Source organism: Crinia signifera, chromosome 4 (assembly GCF_055691185.1).
Source record: "Crinia signifera chromosome 4, ASM5569118v1, whole genome shotgun sequence".
Lineage (NCBI taxonomy): Eukaryota > Metazoa > Chordata > Amphibia > Anura > Myobatrachidae > Crinia > Crinia signifera.
Genome location: NC_139220.1, coordinates 16,955,828 through 16,981,250, shown reverse-complemented (window position 1 = coordinate 16,981,250; position 25,423 = coordinate 16,955,828). Strand labels below are relative to the sequence as shown.

Sequence of the window (25,423 nt, the reverse complement as noted above, 5' to 3'; positions counted from 1 at the left end):
CATATTAAAAAATAAAAAATGTAATTAATTCCTGAAAAAAAAAAAATCAGAATCCTTTATTAAGCGTTAATAACTATAAACATTACATTTCCCCATATTCCTTTGTATTAATGGGTGTTTTTTTCCCCAGCTGAGATAAAAACGAAAATTAATTTACGTGCCCACACATGACAAGCTACAAGCCTTTACATTTTGCTAAAAAGCAGCACTTAAATGACAGAGCTTTGTATTTTACAACAGAAGGTACTTTTTTTTTTTTCCTCCGGCAGACATAATTACCGTCAGACGCTAGAAAACGTTCCAGATTTTTAATTGAGGCATTTTTTGCTTTTTTTTATTTTATTTTTTTTGTAAAACGAAGTTTTACCTTTAGAAGTGCTCGCATGGACGAAGTAATTTAAAATGTCATTATTTCTGGCGACAAAATTTTTTTTCCAAAAAAGTTGTGATTTTTTTTTCAGCAAATAAAACAAATGCGTCTATCTATACAAAACACGCAGGCGGTAATTAATTGCAGAAAGTGGAAAAGAAATACATCTACACAGCAGCCGTGCGCTGCATGGTCCTAAAGAGAGAAAGCGCCACTCTTCAAAATGAAAATTTAAGATAAGTATATTTATTTATTTGGCGTAGTTTCTTGGTTACCCATGGCTGCTGCCATATTTTTTCGAAAGTTCCTATAACACCTCAAGTCATTTACTAATATTGAGAAAAAAAAAAACATGTTTTGCCTAAAGTCTACCAGAAAGTAATATAAATCAGCATTTTTGTGTTACACTGTACAGTACTATTTCCAAACCTTTTCTGTTTTGAGGTCACTAAAAACAGACTGCTGCCACCAACAGCCTTACTCCTCTCTCCAGCCTTGTTCTTTAAGGAATAACAGGAATACAGTATAATTTCTGTTCCTAAGACAGACTACAAGTTACTGAGGTCATCATGCACACCCACATCATTTCCAGAGTATTTGAGGTCTGATTTCTGCACACATCTCCCAATCTTCCCCTGAGGAAGTTGTTTTAAGATGAAACGCGTAGGGTGGGGAAGCAGAATAGGTACCATATGTAGTGGCATACGATGCGATGCGATTTTTACCGACTTTTCAGCATTTTTGGTCAAAAATCGTATATGCGATCGCATCGGATGCCATACGATAGCATCCGATGCGATGGCATACGTTTTTGATCTTAAATGCATCCAAATTAGTATGAAACATGTTAATTGGCCCCAAACTGTCATTTTTCACTGTGTACCACCCCCAATATCAACGCCAACCCGAAGCGTGGCGAGCGCAGCGAGACCGCGAGGGGCGGCGGTACGCGTCCTACGACCTTTTCATACCCCCACTATCCACGTCGGCGTGGAGTTGAGAATAGAAAGTGTGGAGAGCGCAGCGAGCCACTGAGCCCGAAGCGTGGCGGGCGCAGCGAGCCCCGCGAGGGGACGCGGATACCTGTGAAGCCCGCGAGGGGATGCGCTCGCCACACTTTCTATTCTCAACTCCACGCCGACGTGGATAGTGGGGGTATGAAAAGGTCGTAGGACGCGTACCGCCGCCGCTCGCCACGCTTCGGGTTGACGTTGATAGTGGGGGTGGTACACTATGAAAAATGGCATTTGGGGGCATTTCACATGTTTACTACACATTTCAATGCATTTTGATGCATTTCAGTGCAAAATCGGGTGCGATCGCATCGCATGCGATTTGATCGTATGCGATGCGATGCGATTTTTTATCATACGATCAGCATACGATCAAGGTCGTGGGAGCCGTGATACTCCACAAGTACCGCAGAATATAACAGCACTAAGTTGAGGCCACAGTCATAGGCTCTTACCATCCCATAGGCTGAGAAAGGAAACATCTTTATCTATGGTGACTGACCAGCATCTGTATTTGAACTTGCGTAAGCAACAGATTTTATTAATAAAAAATAAAAAAAAGTTTTATACGTCCAAATTTAAGCCTTTCGCTGGTTGTTAGGTGTATTCGGTATATGGGTCTGATTACATGTTCCAAATGAAAAACGGTTTACAAAACCATTACTGAATTCTGAACACAGTTTATATAGAAGGCAGTAGGCACCAATTAAGAGGTATTTGTTGGTTACCTTTATGATTCTAAGGCGCTGTCTGTTCCATAGAACCATCAGTTGGTGCCTATTTTTTAGGAACAGTTTTACCAACATTGGATACTGAACCGTGCACATTGTGATAATTAACTGTTTCAAATGTGAGCACATTCTTGGTGTTTGATTCAGACGCCACTCTGCTGAAGGAAATGAAAGAGAAGCATATTTATGTATTCAATATATTTTCTTGGTTACCTCCCGGATCCTGGACGATTTTTTGTAAAAGTTCAGAACACTTTTCAAGTCTAGGGGCGAAATGTAATAGGCTGCGATTTTTGGATGAGTTCCAAACTCGCCAGAAATCGCACCTTTAAAAATCGCATTTTTAGACGCTAATTCGCATATGTAATGAGATGCGAATTAGCGGCAAAAAATGTGATTTGCCGCGATTTAGGTCGATTTTTAGTCATGAAAATGTGCGCATTTTCAGTCCTGAAAATGTGCGCATTTTCATATATGCGATTTTGGTTGTAAAAAAAAAAAAAGGAAAAAAACGGTGTGCGGTCCCCCCCCTAAGCATAACCAGCCCCGGGCTCAAAAAGCCGGTGCTGGTATCATAAAATCAAAGGAACAATCAAGTTGGGGTTCCCTGGATTTTATAAAACCAGCACCAGGCTCAAGGTCCGGCGCTGGTTCCCAAAATACGGGGGACAAAATGACTAGGGGTCCCCCGTATTTTAAGAACCAGCACCGGACACAACCAGCCAGCAGGGTAATGCCACAGCCGGGGGGAGACTTTTTATACAAGTCCCCCCGGCCAAAGCATTAACCCCCTGGCTGGTCAGCATGGGCAGGGGTCCTGGGGAAGTGGGGACCCCCCCAATGAAGGGGTCCCCCCCCTCCAGGACTTACCAGCCCATGCTGATAGTCCGGGGCTGTCCTCCATGCCCCTGGGCTGTGGGTATGGAGCTGATGCTTTGTGTAAAAAAAAGAATGTAAACTATTGTTTTACACTGGCGAACTATCAGTCCCAGCAAGCCTACCCCGCATGCTGGGACTTGGGGAACCACAAGTCCCAGCATGCGGGGCATTAAAGTGCCCGCTGGCACTTGTAGTTCTGCAGTGTAAAAAATAGTGCACAAAATCACACTGACACCCTGTGAAATAAAACTTTAATACACACAAAACACACTGATACTTACCTACCTTGAGCCCGTAGGTCGGTCCCTGGATCCTGGATTCGTCCTCCGGGGCTCCAGGGCAGAAGAGTCCGGTTCCGGGGCCTTGGTCCTGGTTCCGGGGCTGGTCCTGGGGTTCCGGGGCTCCTGGCGTGAAGAATCCGGGGTCCGTGGTAGTCCAGAGGGGTACCTAAGGAGGAAAATCCTACTCACCTGCTCCCCGGCGGCGACCTCCGGTGACAGCGCTGCTCCCGAATGGTACCCGGCTTCAAGGACTTTGCCCGGCGCTGAGATGTTTCCTCTTCGCCGTCTGTGAACAGAATGATTTCTCGGCCAATCAGGAGCCGAGAAACTCGGCTCCTGATTGGCCAGAAATCATTCTGAATACAGACGCCGACGGAGTAACATCTCAGCGCATCCAGAGCAGAGATGTTACTCCGTCGGCGTCTGTATTCAGAATGATTTCTGGCCAATCAGGAGCCGAGTTTCTCGGCTCCTGATTGGCCGAGAAATCATTCTGTTCACAGACAACGAAGAGGAAACATCTCAGCGCCGGGCAAAGTCCTTGAAGCCGGGTACCATTCGGGAGCAGCGCTGTCACCGGAGGTCGCCGCCGGGGAGCAGGTGAGTAGGATTTTCCTCCTTAGGTACCCCTCTGGACTACCACGGACCCCGGATTCTTCACGCCAGGAGCCCCGGAACCCCAGGACCAGCCCCGGAACCAGGACCAAGGCCCCGGAACCGGACTCTTCTGCCCTGGAGCCCCGGAGGACGAATCCAGGATCCAGGGACCGACCTACGGGCTCAAGGTAGGTAAGTATCAGTGTGTTTTGTGTGTATTAAAGTTTTATTTCACAGGGTGTCAGTGTGATTTTGTGCACTATTTTTTACACTGCAGAACTACAAGTGCCAGCGGGCACTTTAATGCCCCGCATGCTGGGACTTGTGGTTCCCCAAGTCCCAGCATGCGGGGTAGGCTTGCTGGGACTGATAGTTCGCCAGTGTAAAACAATAGTTTACATTCTTTTTTTTACACAAAGCATCAGCTCCATGCCCACAGCCCAGGGGCATGGAGGACAGCCCCGGACTATCAGCATGGGCTGGTAAGTCCTGGAGGGGGGGACCCCTTCATTGGGGGGGTCCCCACTTCCCCAGGACCCCTGCCCATGCTGACCAGCCAGGGGGTTAATGCTTTGGCCGGGGGGACTTGTATAAAAAGTCTCCCCCCGGCTGTGGCATTACCCTGCTGGCTGGTTGTGTCCGGTGCTGGTTCTTAAAATACGGGGGACCCCTAGTCATTTTGTCCCCCGTATTTTGGGAACCAGCGCCGGACCTTGAGCCTGGTGCTGGTTTTATAAAATCCAGGGAACCCCAACTTGATTGTTCCTTTGATTTTATTATACCAGCACCGGCTTTTTGAGCCCGGGGCTGGTTATGCTTAGGGGGGGGGGCCGCACGCCGTTTTTTTTCTTTTTTTTTGTTTTAACTATTTTTTTACAACAGAACCATGCACAGATCTCAATGATCTGTGCATGTTTCTGATAAAAGCGCCAGGCAGAACCTGGTCTATTTTTTTTGCGATTTTTAGTAAGCTTTACTAAAAATCGCAACCCTATCCTTTTTAATGGGAAAACATCTGGATGCGATTTTTAGTCTAACTAAAAATCGCACCTTTAAAAAATGCGATTTTTCCCGCAAATCGCACCCTATAAAATATGCGATTTTCGGGAAATGGGCGAAAACGGCATATTTTGCGGGAAAAAATCGCCCATAGACTGCTATATCTACACCCGAGTGTCTTCTCCGGTAACTTAAAAGCCTTCTTGTGCACTAATGCTATCCTGGAATCTACACTTTTGCCCCAAATAGCCTAACAGCCCTCTTTCGAAAAAAAAAAAAAAAAGATATACTAGCCTGTCTGTAGGGGGACTATATGGTAGACAAGTAGTTTTCATTAACTGGTGAAAGTCACAAAAACATAGATAGGGGAACTCCATTTTGTTTTAAACTGCTCACACGTTACCATATCCCCGATAACTGGTCCTGCAAGGCTGCAGATGACCTCTTACCACAATATAACAGTTGAGTATCGCAAAACTTCGGTGAATATTCTCTAGATACTGTAAATCGCAATGATAACTGATTCTTTTATCCAGAGCTATTTTGTAGGTGGAAAGCTTTGGAACGCTTTATCAAAAGTTCTTTTGAAAAATTATGTCATTAGGAACGGCGCTCTGGAACCAGTGACGGGCTTGGCAGAGGGGGGCGTGTTCTATGTCTGGTTGCTCACTGCCATTTCCTTTGTTCTTCACCTAGCAGGGAGCGGCCTCTAAGATGGATGGGCATTGACCATGCAAAAGTGCTTAAAGGCCCCCAGGTGAGGAATGAAGAAGACACTGTGAAAGTCTTGGATGAGCGGCAACCATGCAAAAGAGCTTCAAGGTTGAATCCCAACTCCCCCCCCTCCCCCCCATGTAATAAACAAATAACGAAGAAGACACCACGGGAGTTCTAGGGGTGTCAACAGACCCCCAACTATTACTCCACTCTCTCCCTTTCTTTTCCCCTCTATCGCTCTCTTCCTTCCTCTCTCTCTCCTTCTCTCTCTTTCTCTATCCACCTACCTTTAACTTCAGAAGAAAAATCCACTATAACAGTAAGTTAAGCAATGAGGCAGTATTATTTATATCTAACATACTGTTTTCATTATTATTATTTTCACTGTTTTATGCACCAATTGATGCCCCATCAAACCATAACTCCTCCCACTTTACCCACAGCTCCACACACCACCTCTGCCCACCCAAAAAGTTCCTGAACCCCTGCCTACTTTTCGTGCCTCAAGGCAAGTGTGTTACTAATTTTGCACCCCAGTGACCATGCCTTTTGCTGCACAATTCTAAGAACCCCAGCACCGGGTAACAGGAACCAGGCAACTCGCAAATAATTACATCACGGATCCGTGTAGACCGATTACTCCCCAAAACTCTTGCGTCTCCAAGACAGGTCAGTGTGCAGAGGCACGAGGCACGATTTGATGGTCTACTCAAGGTCATATTGGACTACATATTAGTTGCATCCATCAGGTGCAATATTGATTCAACTTTCAAGTCTTTCATAATAAGTTGGAATGTCAAGTTGGATGGTTGGAGGTTTGAAGGGTTTTAAAAAAGTTGGTCAGAAGTTGGTCTGATGTGTGGCCAGCTTCTGGCAAAGCCTGTTAGTACAATCAAGGGCGTAACTTGATATTCATAGGCCCATAGCAAAAGTTTGTAAAGGCCCCCTATTTAGCAACTGATGGTTTTAGACAGTAACGATGGGCCATATTGAGATCTGGGCCCCATTGCAGCTGCACCCTCGGGAACCTATGGTAATTATGCCCTGTATATAACACAGGGGGAAGGTGGCCCCTCTCAGCTGTTGGCCCCATAGCAGCTGCACTGTGACAGGGAAGGTGGCCCCTCTCAGCTGTTGGCCCCATAGCAGCTGCACTCCCTGCATCTATGGCAGCTACACCCATGTATATAACACATGTAACTATGACAGGGAAGGTGGCCCCTCTCAGCTCTGGGCCCCATAGCAGCAGCACACCCTGCACCTATGGTAGCTACACCCCTGTATATAACACATGTAACTGTGACAGGGAAGGTGGCCCCTCTCAGCTCTGGGCCCATAGCAGCTGCACTCCCTGCACCTATGGTAGTTATGCCCTGTATATAACACATGTAACTGTGACAGGGAAGATGGCCCCTCTCAGCTCTGGGCCCCATAGCAGCTGCACTCCCTGCATCTATGGCAGCTACACCCCTGTATATAACACATGTAACTGTGACAGGGAAGGTGGCCCCACTCAGCTCTGGGCCCCATAGCAGCTGCACCCCCTGCACCTATGGTAGTTACGCCCTGTATATAACACATGTATCTGTGACAGGGAAGGTGGCCCCTCTCAGCTCTGGCCCCATAGCAGCTGCACTCCCTGCACCTATGGTATTTAGGCCCTTGTATATAACACATGTATCTGTGACAGGGAAGGTGGCCCCTCTCAGCTCTGGGCCCCATAGTAGCTGCACCCCCTGCACCTATGGTAGCTACACCCTTGTATATAACACATGTAACTTTGACATGGAAGGTGGCCCCTCTCAGCTCTGGGCCCCATAGCAGCTGCACCCGGTATATAACACATGTAACTGTGACAGGGAAGGTGGCCCCTCTCAGCTCTGGGCCCATAGCAGCTGCACCCCCTGCACCTATGGTAGTAACGCCATGTATATAACACATGTAACTGTGACAGGGAAGGTGGCCCCTCTCAGCTCTGGGCCCATAGCAGCTGCGCTCCCTGTACCTATGGCAGTTAAGCCCTTGGTGTTAGGTTTTATATATAAATAATTTTTTCCACGGCATTTTTTAGTAGGACGTTCTCCGCGACTGCTGCAATACTATGTTTAATAAAATAAATGAGGGGAAAACATAGTGGATTTTGTGCAGATGTAACAGTTTCCTCGGCGAAACCTTTGGCCTGATCTGTTTTTCTCCTGATTATGCATCGAGAGAGGAAAAAAAAAAGTCTCTCTCCATTTTTATAGCGGAGCAGATCCGCCCCCCAGACCTCATTAACTGCAGCATATGTTTCTGTTAGTGAGATTTTAATAGCTGGATGTCTCGGCAAGATATTTATGGCTGGGAACTCTTACTTCTGTTGTCGGAACATGCTGCGCAGTTCGCATAGACTGTAATCACACTCACTTTTCAACATCAGATCAAGCGCACTCCGAACGCACCAACGCAGAGAAGCTCTTGGCCCCCTTGTCATCGGAAGAAAACTCTACCTATCATCTTTTGACAGGAGTTAAATTAATCACACTTAATCAAATGTCTTGTCCAAATTGATATAAACACACCGGATATTGTGCTGTTGACAGTTAAACGCTGACATGTATTTGGAAGTTATTTTCTTAAAGGAGAACGATCAATGCATAATATTATTTTTGTAACATTTTGTGCCAAATATATAGCTAACGAGCTGTCATTAAGGAAGCCTGTTTACTCTTGGTTGTTTGTGTTCCTGATGATGTTCTAGTTGTAGTTTTTTGCCATCTGGGAAGATTTGCTAGTCGTTGACTAAATGTCTTTATTGATAGTGATGGCACCTATACCATGTACTGTACTTGCCAACTATCCCTGAATGTCAGGGAGACTCCCTGAAATATCGGGTTCCAGACGGCTGACAGACAATGTCTAGTCAGACAGTCAATAGATAGACAAAAAAAGTTAGACATGCATTAGTTAGACAGTGACAAAAGTTAGACATGCATTAGTTAGACATGGACAAAAGTTAGACATGCATTAGTTAGACAGTGACAAAAGTTAGACATGCATTAGTTAGACAGTGACAAAAGTTAGACATGCATTAGTTAGACATTGACAAAAGTTAGACATGCATTAGACAGTGACAAAAGTTAGACATGCATTAGTTAGACATTGACAAAAGTTAGACATGCAATAGTTAGACAGTGACAAAAGTTAGACATGCATTAGTTAGACAGTGACAAAAGTTAGACATGCATTAGTTAGACAGTGACAAAAGTTAGACATGCATTAGTTAGACATGGACAAAAGTTAGACATGCGTTAGATAGACATTGACAAAAGTTAGACATGCAGTAGTTAGACATTGACAAAAGTTAGACATGCACTAGACAGTGACAAGTTAGACATGCATTAGTTAGACAGTGACAAAAGTTAGACATGCATTAGTTCGACATTGATAAAAGTTAGACATGCAATAGTTAGACATTGACAAAAGACATATATTAGTTAGACATTGACAAAAGTTAGACATGCATTAGTTAGACATTGATAAAAGTTAGACATGCAATAGTTAGACATTGACAAAAGACATATATTAGTTAGACATTGACAAAAGTTAGACATGAATCAGTTAGACATTGACAAAAGTTAGACATGCATTAGACATTGACAAAAGTTAGACATGCATTAGACATTGACAAAAGTTAGACATGCATTAGTTAGACATGCAATAGTTAGACATTGACAAAAAGTTAGACATGCATTAGTTAGACAGTGACAAAAGTTAGACATGCATTAGTTAGACAGTGACAAAAGTTAGACATGCATTAGTTAGACAGTGACAAAAGTTAGACATGCATTAGTTAGAAATGGAAAAAACTAACAACACAAGTAAAATGTTGACATGAAAAATCAATATGTACATGGACACCGTATAAGTGGGGTTATGGAATATTACATCTACAATGTCTTGGTCATATGGTCCACCACTAATAGTCAACAGTCAAAAGGTCGACAGGGTCAAAAGGTCGACTATCAAAAGGTCGACATGGTCCAAAGGTCGTCAGACAATAGGTCGACAGGGTCAATAGGTTGACAGCCAAAAGGTCAACATGGTCAAAAGGTTGACCTGGCCAAAAGGTCGACATGCATTTTGTATACAAAATTTTGAGCCGACATGTGCCGACAGTCGGTACTTCATGCCCTACCATCCACTAGGGCGTGGAGGGAGAATATATTAGGGTGACGAGTGTAGCGAGCCATGCGAGGGGACGCGGTACACTTAGACAGTGTCCATGTCAATGTAGACACAAAAAACACAGAAAAACTCATGTTGAACATTTCCATGTCGACCTTTACAAAGTTGACCTTTTGACCATGTCAACATTTTGTCTGTTGACCTATTGACCCTTTTAACCTATTGTCTTTCGACCTTTAGACCCTGACAACCTTTTCACTGTCGACCTTTGGACCCTGTTGACCTTTTTACTGTCGTCCTTTGGACCCTGTCGACCTTTTCACTGTCGACCATTGGACCCTGTCAACAATTTGACTGTTAACCATTAGTGGTGGACCAAATGACTGTAGAACTAGACATTGTAGATGTAATATACCATAACCCCACTTATACGGTGGCCATGTACATATTGATTCTTCATGTCAACATTTTACTTGTGTCGTTAGTTTTGTCGCTGTCTGACTAAGTCGTGTCTAACTTTTGGTGCCTATCTATTGACTGTCTGACTAGGCATTGTCTGTGAGCTGTACCCCACCCGAAATATCAGCGATCTCCCTGACTCCCTGAATAGTCTAGACCAGGCTTTCCCAACCACGGTCCTCAAGGCACACCAACAGTGCAGGTTTTGTAGATATCCACTTAATTAGTATCTGAGGGATTCTGATTAAACCATCTGTGCTGAAGCCTGGATATCACTAAAACCTGCACTGTTGGTGTGCCTTGAGGACCGTGATTGGGAATGCCTGGTCTAGACAATCTCCCCGATTGCAGCGTAACCTCATTATGTACTTTTATATACTATATATAGAGATACATACATTACAATAGGGTCATCAGTGCCATTTACCTGCATTGGTTATAAGGTACAGTGACCCCTATGTCTACATGCATTTAAAATAAGGTTTCTTGTGTCCACTTATATAGATCGAGATGTGAGAAGGACACAGAACACGAGTAAGTCCTGGAACCCATCAGGGTTCGTCATCCAGTAGGTATTACTGAGAAACCAAGCGACAATGCTCAGACAGGCGACGTCCCACCGATTCCAACACCACAATCGTAGCTGTTGCTTTCACAATCTCCCTAATATGCATTTTTAACAGTAAGCAAGTTGTAGTCTTCCATACCCTGTTCCTACTCTCGTTACCCTAGTATAATGTACCATTTCCCTGCACCTCTACACACCTGTGCCATCTCACTGCACCTCTACACACCTGTGCCATCTCACTGCACCTCTACACACCTGTGCCATCTCACTGCACCTCTACACACCTGTGCCATCTCACTGCACCTCTACACACCTCTGCCACCTCACTGCACCTCTACACACCTGCGCCATGTCACTGCACCTCTACACACCTGCGCCATCTCACTGCACCTCTACACACCTGCGCCATCTCACTGCACCTCTACACACAGGCGCCATCTCACTGCACCTCTACACACCTGTGCCATCTCACTGCGCCTCTACACACCTGTGCCATCTCACTGCACCTCTACACACCTGTGCCATCTCACTGCACCTCTACACACCTGCGCCATCTCACTACACCTCTACACACCTGCGCCATGTCACTGCGCCTCTACACACCTGCGCAAACTCACTGCGCCTCTACACACCTGCGCAATCTCACTGCGCCTCTACACACCTGCGCCATCTCACTGCACCTCTACACACCTGCGCCATCTCACTGCACCTCTACACACCTGCGCCATCTCACTGCACCTCTACACACCTGCGCCATCTCACTGCACCTCTACACACCTGCGCCATCTCACTGCACCTCTACACACCTGCGCCATCTCACTGCACCTCTACACACCTGCGCCACCTTACTACACCTCTACACACCTGCGCCACCTCACTGCACCTCTACACACCTGTGCCATCTCACTGCGCCTCTACACACCTGTGCCATCTCACTGCGCCTCTACACACCTGCGCCATCTCACTGCGCCTCTACACACCTGCGCCATCTCACTGCGCCTCTACACACCTGCGCCATCTCACTGCACCTCTACACACCTGTGCCATCTCACTGCACCTCTACACACCTGTGCCATCTCACTGCGCCTCTACACACCTGTGCCATCTCACTACACCTCTACACACCTGTGCCATCTCACTACACCTCTACACACCTGTGCCATCTCACTACCCCTCTGCACACCTGTGCCATCTCACTACACCACTACACACCTCTGTCATCTCACTGCACCTCTACACACCTGTGCCATCTCACTGCACCTCTACACACCTGTGCCATCTCACTGCACCTCTACACACCTGTGCCATCTCACTACACCTCTACACACCTGTGCCATCTCACTACACCTCTACACACCTGTGCCATCTCACTACCCCTCTGCACACCTGTGCCATCTCACTACCCCTCTACACACCTGTGCCATCTCACTACACCTCTACACACCTGTGCCATCTCACTACACCTCTACACACCTGTGCCATCTCACTACACCTCTGCACACCTGTGCAATCTCACTACACACCTGCGCCATCTCACTGCACCTCTACACACCTGTGCCATCTCACTGCACCTCTACACACCTGTGCCATCTCACTGCACCTCTACACACCTGTGCCATCTCACTGCACCTCTACACACCTGTGCCATCTCACTACACCTCTGCACACCTGTGCAATCTCACTACACACCTCTGCCATCTCACTGCACCTCTACACACCTGTGCCATCTCACTGCACCTCTACACACCTGTGCCATCTCACTGCACCTCTACACACCTGCGCCATCTCACTCTGTGTGTGACTGTAATGATGTTCCCGCCCGCACAATTTATATTGTTGTTTTTCCCTACAGGGGCCACGCCCCCACCTGGTGGCCACACCCCCTCAATTTTACTGTGGTTCGGCGGACCTATCGGCACCCCTGCCCATAAGTTAGGTTTGATTTTTCATGAGATCCATGCCGCAGTTTCCCGATTGTTATGAACTGACTGACAAGCAGAGGCATTCACAGGGAGGGCAGGGGCAGCCAGCATTTGGGAAAATGGGAGTATTGCCCCTATTTCTTAGGCATAGTGAGGCCAAGGACTGTGACGCAGTTTCCTTGGCCTTGTAATGACCCTGCAACTGCAAGACTGAGCAACGCCTAAAGTCGCAGATGAACATCGCGACCAATGATGTTCATTTAAAACTGTGATCTCATCACAATTTTATCAAACTGCAAATGCAGGAAGGAAGCGGTTTGCCCAGTGCTGGGATTCAAATACATTTACAACAGGTTCTATGTCCTAATGCCCATTGCGCATAAAGCCACACGCCATAATGCCAATTACCCATAAGGCCACACACCGTAATGCCCATTACACATTGTGCTACACGCCGTGATGCCAGTTACACATTTTGCCGCACACCATGATGCCCTTTACATATTTGAAACATGTGCCTGGGACCTACATGCTCATTGCTAGGGGGGTGTTGCTTGATGCCAGGGGCTTCATGCTGGATGCCAAGGGAGCTTCATGCTCGTTGCCAAGGGGGAATACATGCTGGTTGCCAGGGGCATAACTAGAACTTGTTGGGCCCCATAGAAAAAGTTTTGGAAGCCCCCCCCCCCCCCCCTTCAGGGAGGGAGAGTGTGTCAGAGAGAGAGAGCATCTTGGAGAGTGTCACAGAGAGGCTCTAGCTGTTCAGCGGTAAATACAGGCATCTGTCCCAGTGCCAGGGATTCCAGGAGTGAGAGTGAGGGGTTCTCTGTCATCCGCCTTGTCCACCTCTTCGCTCGGCACGGAGGAGGAGACTGCAGGGATGGCTGCCACCATGGAGCGCTCAGCTAATAGAGAGGAGACGCGCTGTAAGCAGCTGTGACAGCCGGGCAGAGAGCTGCGTGCTGCCCGGCTGTATACTGAACTGAAAGCAGGTCCGTGGCTATTTTGAATTCTCCTGCTAGACCGAGAGACAGTAGGAGCTCGCGGACGGCAGCCAATAAGAAGCCCCCATTGCCGCTCCTTATTGGCTGCCGGACCGCGAGCTCCTATTGGCTCGCGGTCCAGCAGCTGCAGTAGCATTCAAAATAGCCACGGACGGTGGCGGACCTGCTTTCAGTATACAGCTGGGCAGAACGCAGCTCTCTGCCCGGCTGTCACAGCTACTTCAAGTACCTTGTCAGCGCTCCTTAGCCACCGGTTCTGCAGAACCGATCTTATATTAGGTATCGGTTCTGCAGAACCGGTGCGAACCGGCTGAATCCCACCTCTGGGTATGCACCTCCTCTTGCATTTGCATGGCTATGGATCATATACTGTATGCTAAGCCACTGTAAGCAGCTTATCATATACAATCCATTCTGAATTAGGCCTCATATACAATAAATGTAATATATTCCAAAAGCAACAGATGCAGCAGCATGCTATGGCTCAGTGCACACCAGCACAGAAGACCCTGTGTGATCATTTGCTGCTGTGTCTCTATCCTGTCATGGGTTCCCATAAAGGGGATAATGATCAGCAGGGACTCCTGAGCAGCTGCAGCAAAGCACAGTGATTACAGCAAATCACTGTACTTGCAAAGAAACTTCTTAGTGACACCCCTGGCAGAATCTGAAAATCCAGGAGATTAGAAATACAATGCAGCCAACTATGCTTACTATACAGCATGTCTTTAGTGGAATTCTCTTTCTGGCACAGGGCACCAAATAGTCTAGCTGTGGCTCTGTGTTCCCTATCCCTGTATATCAGAACTGTCCCGACAAACAACAGACCTCAGAAAAGTGAGACGCCCCATACCAGTGTAAATGAGAGTATGGTGAGTAACGTTAGGTGCCCCAGGCAGGTTTTTGCCTCTTATATCATACAATACCACCCCTCTTCTTATGCCATGCATGCCATACATATAGAATAATGAACAGTGAGTGATAATCAAGAAATACAGACATTTCAGAGAAAACACAAAATGACATCTCAACAGTAAAAACAAAAAACAAATGTTCTTATCATGAAATTCAGGAGTGGCGATCAGAACATACGAAATGGCAAAATACCTTATTGATATTGGTATAAAAACAAACAAGTGTTAAATTCATTCTGTAATAAACTAGTGTTGCGTCTATGCCCACTCTAGCCAGCAGAGGGCAGCAGCACGACATAAGGAACATACAGTAATAATCCTGCCCAGAGGAGAAGATAAAAGGTTATATTGGGGTAAGTGGTTGGCAGACATGATGAGCACATTTAGGTTTCTGTACCTCTAGTTACTGGAGGACTCGGCACCTAGTGCAGTGCATTAATTATAATGACCCACTTCTAGCACCAACTGGACAAAGCCCCAATCAGAAAATGAAAAAATAATCAGATGATCAATATATAGAAAAAAGAGCAATACTTGCTGCACTACACTACATGCCACACTGACTACATCCCCTTACATGCTGGACCACACTACAATTACACTACAGTACATCCCCGTACATGGTGCTGAACCACACTACAATTACACTACAGTACATCCCCGTACATGGTGCTGAACCACACTACACTTACACTGCAGTACATCCCCGTACATGGAGCTGGACCACACTACAGTACATCCCCGTACATACTTGATCACACTACACTACATGCTGCACTGACTACATCCCCTTACATGCTGGACCATATTACAATTACACTACATCCCCGTACATGCTGAACCACACTACACTTACACTACAGTACATCCCCGTACATGGTGCTGGACCACACTACAGTACATCCCCGTACATACTTGATCACACTACACTACATGCTGCACTGACTACATCCCCGTACATGCTGGACCACACTACACTACATACTGCACTGACTACATGCCCGTACATGCTGGGCCACACTACAGTACATCCCCGTACATGGTGCTGAACCACACTACACTTACACTACAGTACATCCCCGTACATGGTGCTGGACCACACTACACTTACACTACATCCCCGTACATGGTGCTGGACCACACTACACATACACTACAGTACATCCCCGTACATGGTGCTGGACCACACTACAGTACATCCCCGTACCTGCTTTATCACACTTCACTACATGCTGCACTGACTACATGCCCGTACATGCTGGACCACACTACACTCACACTACATCCCTCTACAAGTTGCACATTACCGCTACACTGCACTACAACACCCACAATAATATTAAAAATTCCCTTCTCCTCAGTGATATCTCTGCTGAACTACAAAAAAAAAGATTTTTAGACAGCACTGTGGTAAATTTACCTAAGCGTAAAGCACCACAGAATATGTAATAATAATAATAATAAATCAATAAAATTAAAATAGTGTTATAAAAACAACTATTAATATAAGAAGCATGAACATAAATATGAATCAGTAGTAAGGTAACACTGTCGCATATTTATTTATTACCAGTTTCTTATATAGCGCACACATATTCCGCAGCGCTGTACAGAGAATAGTTGAACAGTCACATCAGTCCCTGCTCCAGTGGAGCTTACAATCTATATTCCCTACCACATGTACACGCGCACACAGACATTCTAGGGTTCATTTTTGTTGGAAGCCGATTAGCCTACCAGTATATTTTTGGATTGTGTGAGGAAACCGGAGTACCCAGAGGAAACCCACGCAATCATGGGGAGAATATACAAACTCCACACAGTTAGGGCCATGGTGGGAATTGAACCCATGACTCAGTACAATGCATATAGGCAATGCATGCTTCCCCTGCATCCAGCAGCATCACAGGGACAGGAGATACACGGAAGGACACACCCGGCTAGTATGGGAGGACCAGAGAAGTTTGCTGCAGAAATATATAGCAGCTGCCCTGGTACAAGCAGGCACGGCGGGCACAGTGTTACAGGCACCAGAGGAAGCGCCCGAGGCGAGATACCTACCTGCCCCAGGCTCAGGTAGCTGTAACTTTGCAGCCAACTCTGCCGCTTTCTCTGGTCCCCTCTGCACTCAAACAGCGCAGTCTAGTAGACGGGGGATCAGCGCCAGGCACATGGGCAAGGACAGCAGCAGGAACAGACAGAGGGGACCAGCGGACAAACAGAGCAAAGCTGATGATGCAGCCAGGAACCGGCACAGCACTATCCCGGCACCAACACAGACTCTGCCAGCGCTGGCTACCCTAAGCGCCGCCGCGGGGTCTGTGGGGCAATTGTTAGTTACGCCTCGTCTAGGTTGACATAGGAAAAGGTCGACATGGTTCTAGGTCGAAAGGTCATTAGTTCGACAGGTCGTTAGTTCGACAATGTCTATGTCGACATGGGGTTGTTCACTGTTTTTTGAGCCGACAGGCAGTATTTCATGCCCTACCATCCACTAGGGTGTGGTGGGAGAATAAAATAGTGTGCCCGACGCATGCGGTGCACTTGAAACTGTGTCCATGTCGAGTGTGTTGACATTCAGGTAAAAAAAAGTGAAAAACCCCATGTCGACCTTTTAACTGTCGACGTAGACAATGTCGAACTAATGACCTGTCGAACAAACAACCTGTCGAACTAATGACCTTTCGACCTAGAACCATGTCGACCTAATGGTGTCGACAATCATGCTGTAGACCAAATGATCCCAACCCGGACACACATACACACCGACACAAGCCTGTCACATCCACAATGACTCCTGCTAACTTCTGCTGAATACGGTATATGTTGTCAGTCATTAGCCGAATATCACAGTATTTACTAATCTTACCTGGAAACCCGGACTGGTCCCAGATGTCATCATATCAGGCAAAAATACCAATATCCCCCTCTTACTGCATCTCTGGGGTGTTACTAAGACTGTAACCCCTACTGAGGAGGTGCTGCAGGCCGTAATAGAGGGTGAGACTTCCTAATCCGAAATCCAGGGTGCCCCAAAATCCGAAGCTGTGAGTCAGACGGTGGCACCTGGGCTTCCTGATGGCTCAGTGCACTCAAACTTTGTGTCATAAATGACCTCCAGGCTGTGCGCACAAGGTGTATACGGACCATGCATTCATTGTGTACTTGGGTCTCGTCCCCCAGATATCTCATTAATATGCAAATATTCCAAACTAGAGCAAATTACCAACCATTTCTGGTCCCAGATGTGCCTGCTGTGCGATATTCAAGCTGCACCCCTAAATACTGAGGCTCCAATCCCTCAGCACCCCTAAATACTGAGGCTCCGATCCCTCTGCACCCCTAAATACTTAGGCTCCGATCCCTCGGCACCCCTAAATACATAGGCTCCGATCCCTCAGCACCCCTAAATACATAGGCTCCGATCCCTCAGCACCCCTAAATACTTAGGCTCCGATCCCTCGGCACCCCTAAATACATAGGCTCCGATCCCTCGGCACCCCTAAATACATAGGCTCCGATCTTTCTACACCCCTAAATACTGAGGCTCCGATCCCTCAGCACCCCTAAATACATAGGCTCCGATCCCTCGCCACCCCTAAATACATAGGCTCCGATCCCTCAGCACCCCTAAATACATAGGCTCCGATCTCTCTACACCCATAAATACTTAGGCTCCGATCCCTCGGCACCCCTAAATACTTAGGCTCCGATCCCTCAGCACCCCTAAATACATAGGCTCCGATCCCTCAGCACCCCTAAATACATAGGCTCCGATCTCTCTACACCCATAAATACTTAGGCTCCGATCCCTCGGCACCCCTAAATACTTAGGCTCCGATCCCTCAGCACCCCTAAATACATAGGCTCCGATCCCTCTGCACCCCTAAATACTTAGGCTCCGATCCCTCGGCACCCCTAAATACTTAGGCTCCGATCCCTCGGCACCCCTAAATACTTAGGCTCCGATCCCTCGGCACCCCTAAATACTTAGGCTCCGATCCCTCGGCACCCCTAAATACTTAGGCTCCGATCCCTCGGCACCCCTAAATACTTAGGCTCCGATCCCTCGGCACCCCTAAATACTTAGGCTCCGATCCCTCGGCACCCCTAAATACTTAGGCTCCGATCCCTCGGCACCCCTAAATACATAGGCTACGATCCCTCAGCACCCCTAAATACTTAGGCTCCGATCCCTCGGCACCCCTAAATACATAGGCTCCGATCCCTCGGCACCCCTAAATACATAGGCTCCGATCTTTCTACACCCCTAAATACTGAGGCTCCGATCCCTCAGCACCCCTAAATACATAGGCTCCGATCCCTCGCCACCCCTAAATACATAGGCTCCGATCCCTCAGCACCCCTAAATACATAGGCTCCGATCCCTCAGCACCCCTAAATACATAGGCTCCGATCCCTCAGCACCCCTAAATACATAGGCTCCGATCCCTCAGCACCCCTAAATACATAGGCTCCGATCTCTCTACACCTCTAAATACTGAGGCTCCGATCCCTCAGCACCCCTAAATACATAGGCTCCGATCCCTCAGCACCCCTAAATACATAGGCTCCGATCTCTCTACACCCATAAATACTTAGGCTCCGATCCCTCGGCACCCCTAAATACATAGGCTCCGATCCCTCAGCACCCCTAAATACATAGGCTCCGATCTCTCTACACCCATAAATACTTAGGCTCCGATCCCTCGGCACCCCTAAATACTTAGGCTCCGATCCCTCGGCACCCCTAAATACATAGGCTCCGATCCCTCGGCACCCCTAAATACTTAGGCTCCGATCCCTCGGCACCCCTAAATACTTAGGCTCCGATCCCTCGGCACCCCTAAATACTTAGGCTCTGATCCCTCGGCACCCCTAAATACTTAGGCTCCGATCCCTCGGCACCCCTAAATACTTAGGCTCCGATCCCTCGGCACCCCTAAATACTTAGGCTCCGATCCCTCGGCACCCCTAAATACTTAGGCTCCGATCCCTCGGCACCCCTAAATACTTAGGCTCCGATCCCTCGGCACCCCTAAATACATAGGCTCCGATCCCTCGGCACCCCTAAATACATAGGCTCCGATCCCTCAGCACCCCTAAATACTTAGGCTCCGATCCCTCGGCACCCCTAAATACTTAGGCTCCGATCCCTCGGCACCCCTAAATACTTAGGCTCCGATCCCTCGGCACCCCTAAATACATAGGCTATGATCTCTCTACACCCCTAAATACTTAGGCTCCGATCCCTCGGCACCCCTAAATACATAGGCTCCGATCCCTCGGCACCCCTAAATACATAGGCTCCGATCCCTCGGCACAGCGAGCCCCGAGGACGGGACTCATACACGGTCGCTGCCCAGTATTACAGCTTCCTAATGACCTGGACCAGGCGATGCTGGTAAAAGTCCCAGCAGCTGATCGCTTTGTACTGTATCTCTCTCCAAGCTTTGATACATCATATCCCCCAAATTCCAGAATCAGCGCAGTGCTCGTCTTACCCCCCCTAATGTTGTCGGGGTGGGGGGATCATTTTGCATCCAATTTACACTTAAAACACTTTTTTCGATTCAAACCTGATAATCCCCAATGATCCCCGTGTTGGAATGCAGCGATTCCCCCCGCCAGCCCCTATTATCCTTCTATAACACATACAATAGGTGCTGAGGAGAATGAGATCCTTCTTAGCCCCCCCGCCATGCTCCGTACTGCTCTGAGCGGCCCCTGACACCGACCCGAGACACAATGGGACGTGTGATGTCACAGAGAGAGTGCACTGACCTCTGTACAATGAGGGGGGTCACTCCGGCTGATGTGAGGCGGCTCCAGTCCTCGCTGACAGGCGACGCTGTGGGTTCCTATAGTCTCATGTGCGAGCTGAAGGAAGATTGCTGGGTACTGACAGAGCTGCTGGATGCCTGTACATCGGGGGAGTGGGGGGGGGTGCGGTGCTGGAAGTGATTGACACAGTTCCCGGCGCACCCCATGCAAGAGTGCAGTACACATTGTTATCTACACATGCCGCTGTGAAGGACCGCTATGGCACTGGGGTGTACAATGGGTATCCGGACTGATGATAGATTGACTCTAGGTCGTCAGTCACTATCGATCGACAGTCAAAAGGTCGACGGGGTCCAAAAGTTGACAGTCAAAAGGATCCAAAGGTCGACCGCCAAAAGGAGCGACGGGGTCCAAAGGTTAACAGTGAAAAGGTTGACAGGGTCTAAAGGTCGACAGCCAATGGTCAACAGGTTCAATAGGTAGACAGACATAAGGTCGACATGGTGAAAAGCTTGACATGCATTTGCTAACAAAAGTTTGAGTTGACATGTGCCGATAGGCGGAATTTCTGGCGAGCCATGCGAGGGGACACGATACACGCGGTGTCCATGTCGACCTATGTTGATATAGACACCCTAAAAAACATATGTCGACCTTTCAGCTCCTGTCACTTTATAGGCTGCGGGGTCTATGTACTAAGTATTGGAGAGAGATAACATGGAGTGAGATAAAATAGCAGCCAATCAGCTCCTGTCATTTTTCAAACAGAGGGCCAGATGTATCAAGCTTCAAAGAGTGATGAACAACTGGCCAATGAGCTCCCAACTGTCATGATATAGACTGGGTTTGAAAAATAACAGTTAGGAAATGCTTGGCTGGTTGTTTATCACTCTCCACTTTATCACTGTTTAAAGCTTGATCCATCTGGTCAACAGTCTGTAACACGGCAGGAGCAGATTGGCTGCTACTATATCTCTCTCCAAGCTTAGTAAATCGTTCCCAGTGCATTTTAAATATACCTGCTAGTACTTTATCTCTCCAAGGTCGGATACATGCAGCATGACGCAGTGAAGTACATTTATACTATTTACTAATATCTGATGAGATCCAACACAACCTCTGATTGGTTAATTGCTTGATATGTATTTCCCCCAGTCCTGGTTCCACAAATATATGGGGGGGGGGGGGGGGGGGAGAAGACTCGAGGTCTCCAAATTTTGGAACAAGCACCAGCCTCTAACAGCCAGCAGTGGACACTTTTCATACAAGGTCCCCCAGCCGAAACATGAGCACCGTGGCCGGTTAGCCCTGAATGGAGTATCTGGGTGAGTGGGGATTCCCCCATTAATGGCTCCCCTCCCCAGGCTTCACCTTCCAGGGCTGAAGCCCGGGGCTGTCCGGGTGCCAGGCTGATATTTTTTAGCAAAAAATTAGATACATTAAAAAAGCATTGTGTTGTGGAACTACGAGTCACAGCAAGCCTCCCCTGCACGCAAGGACTTGGAGAACTACAAGTCCCAGCATGCAGGGCATTAAATTACCAATGTTAACAAAAAAAAAATGCACACACCCTCAGTGGCGCCGGAACGGGGGGGGCGAGGGGGCAGCTTGCCCCCCCCAAAATTACTGAGGCGCCAGTATGTCCGGCCCGCCTATATTACAGCCGCCCGCCCGCCTATATTAAAAAAGTATCATCCGCCCGGCTGCCTATATTTCATACCAGGCGCCGGGGATGGCTGCTGCTGCTGCCGCCGGGGAGATGTGCATAAGACGCGCCAGCCAATCACTGCCGGCGCATCCCCTCCACATACACTGTGATTGTCTTCTACACATCTCCCCGGCGGCAGCAGCAGCAGCCATCCACGGCGCCTGGTATGTAATATAGGAGGGCGGGCGGATAATAATGACAGAGGCGTAGCCATCACGCCCGCTCAGGTGCCCAAGTCAGTGCGGCTCCCCCGCCGGCTGCCCGCTGCCCGCTGCCCCCAGGAGACGTGGTATATTTAAAAGTCACTCACATCTCCCGCTGGACCGCGCTAGCCAATAGGCGCTCGCGGTCCAGTAGCCACCAGTTGATTGCCTGCTGGACCGCAAGCGCCTATTGGCTAGCGCGGTCCAGCGGGAGATGTGAGTGACTTTTGAATAGCAGCACTGTGCACAGCAGGGAGCCGGGAGCGGACAACCCCGGCGACAGGGGGGAGGGGGTGCGCGGAAAGCACCGCTGCTGCTTTGCCGACTGTGGGTGGGGTGGGGTGCACTAATCTCTGCACTATCCTCCAACACCCACCCACCCATGCACTATCCTCACCCACCCACCCTGCTGTGCACTATCCTCACCCACCTACCCTGCTGTGTACTATCCTCACTCACCCTGCTGTGCACTATCCTCACCCACCCTGCTGTGCACTATCCTCACCCACCCACCCTGCTGTGCACTCTATCCTCACCCACCCACCCTGCTGTGCACTATCCTCACCCACCCACCCTGCTGTGCACTATCCTCACCCACCCACCCACCCTGCTGTGCACTATCCTCACCCACCTACCCTGCTGTGTACTATCCTCACTCACCCTGCTGTGCACTATCCTCACCCACCCTGCTGTGCACTATCCTCACCCACCCACCCTGCTGTGCACTCTATCCTCACCCACCCACCCTGCTGTGCACTATCCTCACCCACCTACCCTGCTGTGTACTATCCTCACTCACCCTGCTGTGCACTATCCTCACCCACCCTGCTGTGCACTATCCTCACCCACCCACCCTGCTGTGCACTCTATCCTCACCCACCCACCCTGCTGTGCACTATCCTCACCCACCCACCCTGCTGTGCACTATCCTCACTCACTCACCCACCCACCCTGCTGTGCACTATCACTCCCACCCTCCCTGCTCTGCACTATCATTTACTCACACCTTCCCGCCCTGCGAGCAAATTTCAGTCCCCCTTGGCAACGAGCAATTTCAGTCCCCCTTGGCATCGAGCATGAAGCCCATGGCATCGAGCATGAAGCCCCTGGCACCGAGCATGTAGGTAAGTGGCACTTATGTGTTAAATGTGTAATGGACATTACGATTTGTTAAATAGTGTGCGATGGGCATTGCGGTGTGTTAGTATGCGACGGGCATTGCGGTGTGTTCTATAGTATGCAATTGGCATCATGTGTGGCCTTATGTGTAATTGTCATTATGGCATGTGGCTTTATGTGTAATTGGTATTACAAAGTTTGCTAAAATGTGCAATGGGCATTACGGTGTGTGGTATAATGTTGGGCCGTGCCCACTTTTCACGGAGCAGGAGCCTCACCTACTACAAATGGGGGGGGGGGGGCGCGAAACATGCCTGGCGGGCGGGTGGGCAGCTGATTAATCAGTAATATAGCCGGGCGGGTGGCAGGGAAGATGTGCGCCTGCCAATGCTGCTTCTCTCACCCTCCCTTCCCCAGTGACTGACACATCCAGGGGTTGTCATTTACCCCTGGATTCACACCCAAACAGGTTTATGTAATTATGTCTGATTATCATAATCAGACATAATCACATAAATCTGTTTGGGGGTGACACTGCCACTTTTTCCACTTTTTACGAGTAAATGACAACCCCTGGATTAATGTCAGTCCTGGTGTCTCTGGCCACATGTATATGCCGCTGCTCGGTGTATTATGCCCACGTGTATATGCCGCTGCCCTGTGTATAATGCCCATGCGTAAATGCCGCTGCCTTGTGTATAATGCCCACGCATATATGCCGCTGCCCTGTGTATAATGCCCATGCATATATGCCGCTGCCAGTGTGTATAGTGCCCGGGGGTAACATATAGCAATTTAGGGGGCGCCAAAATGAGATTATATCTTGCCCCCCCCCCAACCTAAAAACGTTCCAGCGCCTCTGCACACCCTGAAAAGTACAAACATACATATACAGTACTCACCTTGCCACTGTCCCCTGCAGGTTTGTCCTCTTTTCCAGTAGAGTATTCAGGGGTTAATAAAAATGGGGGACGTCACGTGCACCACCACACAGAGGAGCCGCATATCGCAAGTGATTTCTATAAAATGACTTCCTATTACATCTCGCCCCTATTGAGCGATTGTATGAAGGGATGCTAAACATTGCACTGGAAAAACAACCTGTACAGCAGTGAGATCGGATATCATTAAATCAGAGTTCATTAAGCCCCTCCCCCTTCCAGTCCATTGGGCCCGATTCAGGCCTTATCGCTGCATTGGGAATTTGCACAGAGGCCGATTATCGAAAGACAACGCATGCTTATGGGCCGCGACACAAATGCGCGACGGCTGCTAGTGAAGAAATCCTGCTACTTTTTTCCTTCGCTAGCCGCGTGCGAGGAGATTGACAGGAAACTGACGTCTGGGGGTGGTCACCGGCTGTTAAGTGGGAGTGCCAGAAAAAACACGAGGCGTGTCCAAGCGTTTTAGCCATCTCCGGGACGGATATGCCTGCATTCATCGCAGGCGCCAAGTCCAGGGCTATCCGGCGCTGGCTGGTGCCCAGTGGATAAATCATTCGATGTTGAATGTCTAATGGATTTTGACACATTCACTGGGCTGTGAAGTCTTCTCTAGCCAGGACAGATCCAGGTTTTAAGGATATCAATGCTTAAATCCAGATAGTTAAATCAAATCGACTGAGGTACTAAAGAATACCCCTTTTACACCAAAATCCCCGATCCGACCAGGTATTTGGAACACGGTTCCAATCCAAGTCGGATCTGGGATTTTTCCTGTTTACACTGCTGTGACCCGCAGTGTATATGGGGACCGCGCTTGGAGATGACATCATCTCCAAGCGCCAGGACTGCCGATCGCCGTGCTGGGGAAAAGCCCAGCACCAAGGTAAGCTGCTGTGCTGCCCTCAGCCTCTGTGCATCGCTAAACAGAGGCATCCATTCACCTCCTCCCTGCCTTCGCTGCTGTCTGCACAGTACCCCCCTGCCCAACCTCCACACTGAGGTTGGGCTCCCCCATTGCTGTAAATGGGTAGGATTCGCAGGGAA

General features: G+C 48.4%; 1 protein-coding gene across 4 annotated transcripts in view; it reads right to left on the bottom strand.

Annotated features, from left to right (window-relative positions):
• MPPED1 (metallophosphoesterase domain containing 1) overlaps positions 1 to 24,358 on the bottom strand; it is a 51,415-nt gene extending 27,057 nt beyond the window's left edge. The window contains exon 1 of one of the 4 annotated variants that reach the window (XM_083181255.1): positions 24,338 to 24,358. The gene's annotated coding sequence lies outside the window, so the exon portion shown is untranslated. Of the gene's footprint in view, positions 1 to 2,111; positions 2,132 to 17,490; positions 17,950 to 20,405; positions 20,556 to 24,337 lie in introns of those variants that run through there. The other 3 variants (XM_083181253.1, XM_083181254.1, XM_083181256.1) reach the window with 3 other exon arrangements.
• Positions 24,359 to 25,423: the final 1,065 nt, after the last annotated feature.